The following is a 12,998-nucleotide window of genomic DNA, read 5'->3' as shown; positions in this document are numbered from 1 at the left end:
AAACATAAAGAAAAAAAAGGAAAGAGAAAAAAAAAGGGGGAAGAGGAGAGAAAAAAGAAGCACCTTCCCTCCCTCATCTCCCCCACCCCTGCTCCCCCACAATTTTAGTTTCTCAGCACCATTTGTCCCAATATTTATTTCTCTTAGGCCCCCATAACCTGTTCTTAACACAGATGTCTTCATATTTTTTTAATTTGCCAGGAAAGATGGTACCAACTTTCCATTTTTGGATATTTGTTGGAGCCCCATTTATGGGCTATACAAATTAATGCAATGTTCATTAATTTAATAATCAAATTTCCGTGTTGTCTCTTTACTAAACCCTGGTCCAAAAGGCCAAAAATAGCAGTAGTGAGCGTTGGTTCCAAGGATATCTTAAGAGTAGCCGAGATCTTCTTAAAGATCTCTTCCCAATAAGTTCTAATACTTATTATCGCAGAGGGGGCATTAATATCCCAATACCAGTCAATTTCATTTTCGATCTCTACTTTGGGGTGCAAGATTGTGATCCAATAGGGGTTCAGTTTAAACCTTCTCATGTTTCTCGTTGTGGGGTATGATCAGAAATCATTATGCTCTCATATTTCATTTTCCTTATTAGCTGAAGGAATGAGGCCAAACACAGATCAATTTGTGAAAGGGATTGATAAGTTTTACTCATACACGAATATGCTCTCCGATTTCCATATAATTTCCGCCAGACATCTGTCCAGCCAAGGTCTTCACATAAGTAGGCCAGTCTGCCCCTTTTTTCCTTTCCGAAGCATACATCTTGTCCCTGTCTTAATCTGTCTATACCCTCCTCCATTATCAGTTGAAGTCTCCTGTGACCATTAGGGGACAATTACCGAATTCTTTAACGAAATTCAGCAATGTACGTAAAACCTCAAATGATGCTGGAGGGGGGAGGTACACAAAAGCTAATATAACATTTACTCCATTCAAACGACCATATAGAAAAATGAATCTCCCCCCTTTTTCCACCATTGCTCTATTAACAATAAGATCTATATCTCTGTGGATAAGCACCGATACCCCTTTAGAGAATATGTTACCGAAAGCATGGAATTCGTTTCCTATCCACCTCTCCTATCCAACCTAAAACGTTGGGTATTTTCTGACGTAAGATGCGTCTCGACACACAATTGCAGGTAAGTGTCTACTAACAACATCAAACACCTGGAGGCATTTTAATCTGTAACTGGAGCCTCTAATGTTCCATGTTAGTATGCGTACCTCATTTGCCATCTAAGCAATAGTATGGAGAAGAGAGGAGAGGAAAAAAGAGGTAAGAGAGGAAAAAAAAATAAAGGGAAAAAGGAAACAGAAAGAGAAAGAACCCTCCCCCCCGCCAGTGGACCCTCTACCCCCCATTTGACCCACTTCCTCATCTTTATCCGTAGGTCTCCACAAACCCGCACTCGCTTATCCTCCCGATGGTGTTATATCCACTGCTGGTCAAGCCAGTTTGTCACTTCTTTAGGGGATTTAAGTGATACATAGTTTGGTCTGGAACATCAAAGAATACTGGACTTTGGCCTCCATTAACCTTTTTTTTAACTTCTTTGAAGCTTGCCGCTTCATTTGAGTGACTTTCGAGAAGTCTGAGTATATCGAGATTTTAGCTTGCTTTAATAACGTGGCTGCCTTGTCCCTGCTCTGTCTCAATATAAGGTCCCGGTCCTGAGAACTAATCAGTTTAACTAGAATCGTCCGGGGGGGGAGCCCCTGGGGGTGGTTTTTTGAAGGGGACTCGGTGTGCTCTCTCAACCCCAAACATATTTGAGAGTCTGTCTATACCAAATGTGTCGGCTAGCCATTTCTCTATCTGTTCCGACATATCCCTTTCTGTTTCGTTCTCAGGGAGGCCAATGATTCTTATGTTTGCCCTTCTTGCCCTGTCTAACATATCTGTCAATTTATCCGGCAATCTACAATTTTCCTTCCTGTTATGCTCAATATCCGATTTCATTTCTTTCAGGCTCGTCTCCATCTTGTTACAGCTATTTTCAAACTCTTTTGTTTTTTCCCGAACCTTATTAACCTCCTCTCTCACTCTTGTGACTTCTAGCTGTAAGGAGCTAATTTGTATGTTTATTTTATCAATAGCTGTCTTAGACTCCTCTACCGATACTTTGGTGTCCTTAACTGCTGACAAAATCTCAAAATCTTGCTACAAGATCAAATGGTTTTAGTATTAGCCCCAGATAGATCAGAGTCTCACAACTCTGGCACCTGTCCGCATGGTGGTCATCTGCAGTATTTTAGCAAGTGTTAGGTTCAGTTATGTTAATACTCCATTTACACCCCTGCATTAATTAGCCATTAGGAGAAACAGATACAGTAAATCAGAAGGAAGAAGCAAATGACTTTAAATGTAGGTGAGTAGCCTGCGGCAGAGACGTTAGTAGATTACATAGCTTTTTTGGATCACTGGAGTCCAAGATGATAACAGGACGATATCCACTTTATACTCCACGTATACTAGTGCGAATCATTTGGATTCCAGATTGCCGAGCTACGTGGACACTTATGTTAATAAATAGTTAGGAGGGAGAAGGCCAGAGAGTCTTCAATAAGGAGAATGAGTCCTAATGCATGAGGGTTAGTGGATTATGCAGTCTCATAGCTCCCGGCATTGAAATCATAAGTCAAGAAGATACAATGTCCCTTTTATAAGGGTACCACCGAAAAAGAGGTGAAAAGAGTGTCTTACCAAGGTCCATTGGGATAGGGGAGCAAGCCAGGAATACCTCAGTTTTTCTCATTAGTAGGCATAGGATTTCATCTGCTGCCTCAGACCAAATGCCTTGCAATCCACCTCGTAGGGAGCTGCAAATGAAGCTAACTTCGATCACCACTCCAGCACAACAAGCCTAAACCTGAGGAAGCACTCGTTGGAGTGCGAAACACGTTGTCCAAAATATCTCTGAATAAAAGGAAACCTCTTACCCCTGATGACCAGGGCCTTTCTGACGTCCCATTTTTACACATAGGGTGGCACAACCAGTGACGTACCCTCCAGCCCATTAACTTCGCATCCAGGTCACTCTCCTTCCAGAGAACGAGCCGGGTGCTCGTGCCGCTACCACTCATCCCAGACCCAGCAGGAACCACGACTTGGTCTGTGGATAATCCTGGCGAGAGCCGTAAGTGCCACAGCGCAGCCTCCCGTTCTCAATCCCTGAACAGGGAAGTAATCACCGGAATCTTGAACCCATCGGGGGCTGCCGTGAGGACACTAAGCCTGGCATGCGGGGAGGCGTCCGGGCTGAGGGGGGAGGTCCGGCAGCAGCGTCACTCACGTCATGATGCCGCAACCACGCGTGACCAGCTAGTCTTTAGCATTTTTGAAGATGTGGTGGTCCTTTTATAGCAATATGTTGCATTTTAATGGCTGTTTTTGTGGCTTTGAACTTTTTCATATACTTTCTATATGTTTTTACTAGTATTGTTGCATATAGTTGTACATTGTTGCTATGTTACATACTGGGGCACATTTACTTACCCGGTCCAGTCGCGATCCCGTGGCGCGTTGTCCGACGAGGATTCAGGTCTGCCGGGATTCACTAAGGTCGTGCGCCCGATATCCAGCAGGTGCACGCCGCTGCACCAAGGTCCGCCAAAGTTCACCTTCTGTTAAATCCCGCCGATCACCGGATGGGCCGCCCCCCAATTTGTGTTGCACAATCGCTTACTAAATACCTGTCCCAGCGGTGCAATCCCTAGGAAGGTCAGAAAACCCCTGGTCTGTACTATGTGCAGGGTGCCAGATTCATGAATTGTGGTGCAGATTCTTCAGGAATCTGGCACCCACTGCAGTGCTCTGGAAGTGCACACTTTTTTTTGATGAACTTTGTTCATTCTGCAGAATTTTGTCGCATGTTGGACAGAATTGTGGCGCATGGTCCACCTAAGCGTCCTTAATAAATACTTTTCATTGCAGTTTTTGTTGTATTTCAATGAAACCAGCAGGTGGTTGGGGCATATCAATTACCTCATGGGTGGTACACCCCTGTTGATGACTAAAGAAAAAGGCTGCATAGGAGCAAACTCGTGCAGGAATTGGACCTTCTCTATCTTTTATATGAAGTGTAGTTGGCTCCTGCACAGGGCTATGGAATTCAAGGATATATGTATGAACCCATTTAAAGAAAAGGGGATGCCTCCATTTCTTGTTAGTGTGCTTGAAAGTATATAGACTCAAAATGACCATATAACAATATAGAACCCATTGTTTATAATTATTTTGGTTTCAATTAGGTGTCAATACAAAAAATAGGTACAAAAAGGAGTATTCCAATGAAGACAAATTTCTTAAATATACTCAGGATAGCAAAATAATGCATTCTCTAATCCACTGTTATTATCAAAAATACGGCATTACACAGATATAATTCCAACCTGTCTCTATCAGTCCTGGTGTACACAATTTCAGTTACCCCTGGTTTCCGCCCTGGATCTTCTGACTATAGGGTCGACAGCCATCTTGTCTGACACTGTGGAGCTGAGCTGCTCTCTGCTACCTGAGCGTCCCCCCCTTCATTCCTGGATGAGCTCTCACTCACTGACTTTCTGCCGGCAAACAACAGCAGCAGCGAGAGTAGAGCTGCAGGCTTCAAGCACATATGTTCTTTATCCAGGGAGGGGGGTACAACAGATCCGATAGTGTGTTGTGGCAGAGCAGAGCTGACTGTGTCATTCTGTGTAGTATGCATCTCATCTCTGATCTGTCTCATCTCTCTTTCTACACGTCAGATACAATGTACAGAAGCTAAATGAAATTGTATATAAACCTTGTACTCTGATAATCTAACCCCTAGATGGATGGATGATAATGGGGGTCATTTACTAAGGGGCCGATTTGCGTTTTCCCGGAATTTTGGCGCACGCGATCAGATTGTGGCGTATCGGCGCTGGCATGCACTTGACGGAAATCGGGGGCGTGGCCGAACGAAAACCCGACGGATTCGGAAAAACCGCCGCATTTAAAAAAAAAAACTGTCGCGGAGCTTGCACTTACCTTCACTCAGCCCGGCCCGGTGAACTCCAGCGCGTTCCGATGCTTTTCAGCCCAGCAGCGCCACCTGGTGGACAGAGGAGGAACTACCTTAATGAATCCCGGCCGGACCCGAATCCAGCAAGAACACGCCGCTGGATCGCGAATGGACCGGGTAAGTAAATCTGCCCCAATGTGTCTGTTTGTGTCTCTGGAATGACCATCACTGATGGAGCTAAAAGAGCAAAAAAAAATAAAAGTAAAGTAAATAATAAGAGTAAAATTGTAAAGTAAGAGGTTACAAATGATATCTATTGTGTAAACATCCCTAGTTGATTGAAATTTGAGAATTTTCTTTTGTGGGCAAACCCCTTTAAGTACTATAAATGAAACACAGTGAAGAACAGTGAAGAACACAGTGAAAACAGTGAACACAGGATCATTTAAGTGAAGAACACATTGCAGATGTTTCTGTACATCTGCTAACTTATTAGAAGACATTAGTGCCGACCGGTGTTCTTCACAATAGTATGTGAAGAACAATATGTGTGTAGAGCACATTGCAGATGTATGGAAACATCTGCAATGTGTTCTTCACACATATTGTTCTTCACATACTATTGTGAAGAACACCGTTTGGCACTCATGTCTCTGGAAAAGTTAGCAGATGTACGGAAACATCTGCAATGTGTTCTTCACTGTGTTCTTTCAATGTGTTCTTTCAGTGAAAACATCTGCAAACATCTGCAATGTGTTCTTCAGTGTTCTTTCATTGTGTTCTTTCAGTGAAAAATGCTCGAATCTCCCATTGACTTCAATAGGGTTCGTTATTCGATACGAGCACTCGAGCATCGGGAAAAGTTTGACTCGAATAACGAGCACTCGAGCATTTTAGTGCTCGCTCATCTCTAAAGTAGATATATGGGAAATGTTATTCGGCAACTTATTTAGGTGTTAAATCTATCTGCCTGAAAACGCAATGATTTCGAAAAAAATTCTGCATTTTTATTTTTTGGAAATAAACGCAAAACTTATCAGCCAAAATTTACCACTAAAATGAAATACAACATGTGGGGAAAAACCTGTCTCAGAATCATTTTGATAAGTAATAGTGTTCAAAAGTTATAACCATATAAAGGGACACATGTCAGAATCCAAAAAATGGGGCTGAACCTTAAGCTGTAAACTGGCTGCGTCCTTAAGAAGTTAAACCACCAAATCTGCAAAAAGCTAAGCTGTTAAAATTAGACCATGACCAAACATTTCCAGTAAGGAACAAAGTTCTCTTTTATATAATTATTTGTTTGTTGTATACCTTCATAGGATTGTTAATATGCTCGGTAGAATGATTATTAGTGTGCAGTGTATGTAAACAAAGGATTGGAATGTTTTGCATATGACAATGTCCTCAGTTTGTGCTGAGTTTTCAATACCAAAGTATAATATGTTTTTTCTTCAATGTACAATTTTATTAGAAATTTCACATTTCATACAAAAACCATAACATAGCATATGTCGCATGACATTAATGGTATCAGAGAGGTCTCACGGGATCACCAGAAAGATAACAATCCTGTAAAAGTGCATAATAGAGTAGAGGTCATAGAATTTTAGATTAACACCTATAAAGAATAAGGCTCTACAAAATAGGGCAATATTGCCATCTAGTGTTGTTTAGGTAATATTACATAATAAGGTTAGAATTAGCTTAACCGTACAGTATTTACTCACTGTTAGGGTTGTAACAGATGCTGTATGATTGATCTCACCTCATCACCCCTTACCAGCATTACTATACTATTGAGGTTTTTCTTACAACAATATACCAAATATTAAACCAACTATGTAACTATAACCTAAGCCTGTCAGCACACAAATATTCTCAGGGTGATAACAAAGGACTGTGGTCATGCTAGAGTTTCTGACAATTGAGGACCCCCAGTTGACTCAGAACAGAGACAGCCTTTATAGTTTTGATGACCTTCGGGCTGCAGAATGCCACATGCTTAAGATATCTACAGTTAAGATCTATAATTGAGACATGCACATTACATATATAAGCATGGGCTCTACATTTGATGACAAAGGGGTTGGGTGTGTTGAATTCACATTTAAGCATTTTTACTCAAACATTTGAAAAGTAACCCCTTTGTGACTAGAACAAAGTGGGAGGGAGATGCGGATCACTTTTCTCATAACCAGTAGGTTATGTTGGCAATGTTGGCTTTGATGCCACTGTGATTTACATCCTGCTGCTCCGTTGGGTATATAACAGTTTTATTTAAGAAAGTCTACGCCCTGTCATCCAAAATGTGGTCTCCCTGGAGCACAACTGATGTACAAGTTTTCGGAATGTACTGAAATATAGATGTTCTGGTGTAAGGTGCTATACCTTATTTTTTGGGTATATGGTAGAAGACTTGAGACCAGCCTGAGGATGTTTGTTCTGGGCTTATTAGAAGATGACCTCTAACCTACCCCTCTTAATATTTGTATTTCCCTAATCCTGGATTAGACATACAACTTATTTGCAACTAAATGGATAGCCTACCCTACCTTCAAGAGCTGGAACTGTCATCATTATGTAATACCTCTGGAGAAGGGTGTGGAAGGGTAGGGGGAACGGAACACTGTCCAAATTTGATGGTATTTGGCAACCCAGGATAAAAATGGCAGAGAAGGCGAATCTAGAAAAGGTGCTTGACAGTATATTGGAACTTCTTATAACTATTCCTTCAGTTGGTTGTTATCCTTATTGAAGATTTTAACAAGGTCTCATATTACAAGATAAACGCTACTAAGTGCTAGATTTTGAATATGGGAATTACTTTGAAAGTTACTAAACAATTGTCCTTTACATACAAGTTTCAGTCAGTCCTAAATGATTTACCATAACTTGAAGACTATATCGCTCTATTGAATACCAAAAAGATCTAACTAACTTATGGTTAGGGAGAATATCTGCAGTGAAGATGTGTACTCTACCCAATATCCTATACTTCTTTTGCAATGTACCAATGTAAACATGTCTCATTTAAAGTATTTACAAAAATTGTTGATGCAATTTGTATGGAAAAAAATGAAAAACAGAATTGGAGCAGATGCTGTCTTCTCTTATTGGAGGTGGAATCAACTGCTTATTTAATAGGGCTTTATATACTCTAGACACTATACCTTTTCTCCTTACTTTGCTATCAAAAAGAAAATCCAATGGATGCTTTTACATTAGATATTTATCTCTTTTTCTATATTCTTTAAAGGCACTCCTAAGTTGCACATAAAAGTACCAGTCTCTTCCATCTAGATTGAATTCTTTGGCCATCTCCTCAAAAGGCTTTAGGCCACCATCATTTAATATTTGAACAAAGAAACACACTCCTTTCCCCACCCAAAATTTAGAGTAATTCAAAGGTTTTAAATTTCTATTTGTGTAACCCCACAGCGGTGAACAGTCTAAATATCCTTTATTATGTAGTTTTTCTTTAGATTTTTCCCAAACCCAATTCATCAATTCAAACATAGAGTGCTGTGCTTTAAATTCTTTTTTTGAGAAAACACCTGTTTCTAATAGTGACCAAATATTATAACTATACAAGATCCTATGGTTTGAATTTAACTGAGTGTCTCCTGATATTCTGCTGGCCAAGAGCGTGTGCCAGGCAGCCTGGTACATGTATAGTAAGGGGCTGTTATTGTATTAGGCAGTGCCCAGCCGGGCAGGGTTTATTTTGTACTTTGTTATGTGCCTAAGCAAAGGCTAAATTTGTGTTTTGACAAGGAAGTGTGAATAAACACTTGATTTTAGGACTTTAAAGGGGTTGTCCGAGTTTAAAAAAAAAAATATATATGTGGCCGGGAGGGGGGTGACTAAAACAATAAAGCTGTACTTACCTCCCGGTGCCCTCCCGTATCCAGCGCTGCTGTCACTCCGGTCCGGGGTCCATGTAAACAAACATGGCCGCCGGAGCAGCGCTGGACTCAGCTTCCGGCCGGCCGTGGCCGGGTACGCCTATCCGTCCCTATACACTGCATTGTGTATGGGGACCGGAAGGTTGTCGCATCCGGCCGGAAGCTGAATCCAGCGCTGCTCCGGCGGCCATGTTTGTTTACATGGCCCCCGGACCGGAGCGACAGCAGCGCTGGATACGGGAGGGCACCGGGAGGTAAGTACAGCTTTATTGTTTTAGTAACCCCGCTCCCGGCCACATATATATATTTTTTTTAAACTCGGACAACCCCTTTAACTCTGCGTGTGTCCCTGCTTCCTGCACTGCTACAAAGCATCTCCCAGAGCAATTCCCCACACACGGTGGATTGGAGCGGTAAAGTGCAGGGAAGTACACACTAGTTGCATGTCCTGGATGTCGACATCCCTGAAGATGCAAGACACAGCTATGGAAGAGCTAATAAAGCAGCTTGTCCAGTCCAATGTGCAGCAGCAACAAGCCAACCTCTCAACAACAACAGCTTGTTGTTTCAGCAGGTGACAGCCCTGGCAGCTGCTCAGCAAAGGGCTGTCCCAGCGATGACTGTGAAGGACGCCAGGAAAGGGGTCCGTAAAGCCATGACAAAGATGACAGCAGAGGACAATTTGGAGGCCTATCTGACAGGGTTTGAGAGGGTGGCCACCCCGTGAGAGGTTGCCACAGCAATACTTGGCAAAGGTATTGGCACCGTTCCTCGTCGCTGATCCCCAGTAGGCATACTATGATCTGAGCGTGGAGGATGCCCGGGACTACCCCAAGGTAAAGGCAGAGATCTTGGCCCGGCTAGGAGTGGATCTGCATCTACGCGCTCAAAGAGTGCACAGCTGGAGTTACCAGGAGGCGCAACCACTGAGGGGACAGATGCACCAACTGATTCACTTGGTCTGTAAGTGGCTCCAGCCGGAGACATCAACCCCAGCCCAGATTGTGGAGAAAGTTGTTTTGGACCGTTCCCTGAGCGTCTTGCCGGGTGAGATCCAGCAATGGGTGGGACACGGGGACCCGTCTGATGCCGAGGCACTGGTGGGGTTGGTAGAGAGATTTTGTGTTACCCAGTCCCAAAAAAAGGGAGCCCCCTATACTAGGGTGGGCCCTAAGGCACGGAAGGTCTTGTCACCCATGAGTCCTCAGGTCAAGACAACTTCCCATGTCTGGGATGTACCCCAGGGGAGGAGGGGGGGGGGGCTCCCACCTGTTGGACCGGCCATGAGCCAGGTCATATTGCAGCCCATTGCCCCAATTCCTCAGAGCCCATGGACTGCTGTTCCGCCAGAAGGGATTCTCTCTATGCTGCCCCTATCTACACAGCTACCCTGTTTCCCCGAAAATAAGACAGTGTCTTATATAAATTTTTGCTCCTACAGAGGCACTAGGTCTTATTTTCAGGGGATTTCTTATATATCCATGAAAAATAATTCACATTTAACGTTGAACAAAAAAATCTACTTCTCTAACCTCCTTATGACTCTCCAAACTCTGAATTTCCTGCTGTATTTCTTGTGACTCCATTTCTATTGGAATCATTGGCCCCGATCTCTCATGTTTAGTAAAAACACTTTCCATAAATGACCCTTCTTATCCTGGAAGCTGCTAGGAACACATTTGCAGCACAACAGCCAGTGGTCTTATTCCATGAATTCTTCCCTATGTCACAACCTTCTGCGGCATCTAAAAGATTTCCTAATACTCATGTACGGCGTGGAGGGAGCTGCTGCAATGGCGGACGCTAGGTCTTATTTTCAGGGGAGGCCTTATATTTCTAAGCCTGAACAAAATTGTACTAGGTCTTATTTTCGGGGGATGTCTTATTTTAGGGGAAACAGGGTACTACCCCCGACTCTGCTGATGAGCGCCACCTGTGCCGGTTGATTGTGGCAGGGCATCCAGTGTTGGCCCTGCTGGACTCAGGCAGTCGGGTGACCTTGATTAATGGGTCCCTCATAGACCCCAAGACAGTCACAGGGCGCACAATCGGTGTCTTGTGCATCCATGGGGATGTAAAGGACTACCCCACCACAGTTTTTAAGTTCCAGACCTCCTGTGGAGAGATGCTACATGAGGCCGCGGTTGTCATGAACTTGGCCCATGGCCTTCTCCTTAAGGAGAAGAATGCCAGATTCACTAGGTGGTTCTTGTCCCTCCAAAATTTCAGCTTTACGGTGGAGCAGAGAGCTGGGAAACTGCAGGGCAATGTGGATGCCTTGTCCTGAACGCATTGCATGTCATTGCATGTCAGGAGTTTGCCCCGGTGAGTCTGAACTGAGGGGGAGGGTATGTGAGAAAGTGAGAGGTGTCATTTGGGAAAACAGCTATCTGTCATACAGGCAGATGAAGGGTGTGTGGTAAAAGCCCTGGATTTGTCTGCAGTAACCCAAGGGTTAATGCAGACATGTGGTAAGCAGGAGAAGTCTGTTTGGTCTATGTTGGCCTAGCTAGCAAGGACACCTTTGTAATGTCCGTACTGGGCCTGCTTATTATGGAGTAGGGGTATGCTGGTAGTGGGACTCCTACTTCACCCGGGCTTCAGTCCTGGGTTTCTGTATAGCCCACAGGTGCGGGTCACAGACCTCGTTAGAGCCTGATTTAGTCTGCAGGCCAGAAGCAGTAGGAAAGCTGAATGCTGTGGACCGTGTTCACACAGCAAAGGTAACTGAGTGCCTCCTGATATTCTGCTGGCCAAGAGCGTGTGCCAGGCAGCCTGGTACATGTATAGTTAGGGGCTGTTGTTGTATTAGGTAGTGCCAGGCCGGGCAGGGTTTATTTTGTATTTTGTTATGTGCCTAAGCCAAGGCTGAATTTGTGTTTTGACAAGGAAGTGTGAATAAACACTTGATTTTTGGACTTTAACTCTGCGTGTGTCCCTGCTTCCTGCACTGCTACAAAGAATCTACCAGAGCAATTCCCCACACAGCTCACAAGGATCCCATCCCAGCCTTCATCTAGTCAAAACATACATTAATCATTGTAAAATCATCTTTTCTTTATTATGTAAATTAGGCTGGTCACATGGTCAGAGGCAGTGATGTCACCACTGTTACCCCTCCATTCTCCTCCCCCTGCTCATGTCTGTGTGTAATGTATAGTAAAGCATTGCTAGTGTTTGTGCTTTATCTGCTGACATGCTCTCCCTTCTAATACACATGTGTGAGACACAGATATCAGCTACACGTGTACCTGACATGTTCTGCTATAACATGGCTGCATCCTGGAGCTGTTGTATCTCTCCTATACACGCACAGGCTGTCAGTCATGTTTGTAGGAGTATCTCATACACACAGGCTGCAGGGGGTGTGGCCGCCAGCACCAGGAAGCACATGGAGGAGCCATTACACCATTATACCTCACATCATTATACAGACTGTCAGTCATGTGTATAGGAGTATCTCATACACACAGGCTGCAGGGGGCGTGGCCACTAGCACCAGGAAGCACATGGAGGAGCCAGGCGGTCAGTCAAGCACTGGAGGTGGGGGGGTGTGGCTGTGCCTCCCACTCATGAATAAGCTGCACAGCTTTAATATGATAATGACTTATTTGACATCTCACAGGTCATTTGCATACAACTGTAGGACCTCATTGCTTAAGTTTACAGACATGTAGAGGGACAATAAAGGGATAGAGGCAATGCTTTCTAATACTTTCTAATTGCAGTTTATAATAATATATTTAATTTAGGGGGTTATTTTGCCTGACAGGTTCTCCTTAAAAATAGGTACCACAGGGTATTATATTAGGAATTATGATGCCCCAAGTGTAAATATAGGTTTAAAAATGTATTTTTAAAAATTGTCATTTTCCTTCCCCAGAGGCCTTTTTTCGTTTTTTCTGTTTCCAATTTTTACTCCCCAACATCAAATATCTATAACTTTTTTTATTTTTCCATGTAAAGAGCTGTATAATGGCTTGTTTTCTGCACTTCATGACAGTGACAGTAATAATTAATATTCCATGCTGTGTACGTTTTGGTACATAATTTTTTTTAAAACTTTTTTAAATTATATTTTTACTATTTT

Source organism: Engystomops pustulosus, chromosome 1 (genome assembly GCF_040894005.1).
Source record: "Engystomops pustulosus chromosome 1, aEngPut4.maternal, whole genome shotgun sequence".
Classification (NCBI taxonomy): Eukaryota; Metazoa; Chordata; class Amphibia; order Anura; family Leptodactylidae; genus Engystomops; species Engystomops pustulosus.
This window is presented reverse-complemented; position numbering follows the sequence as displayed.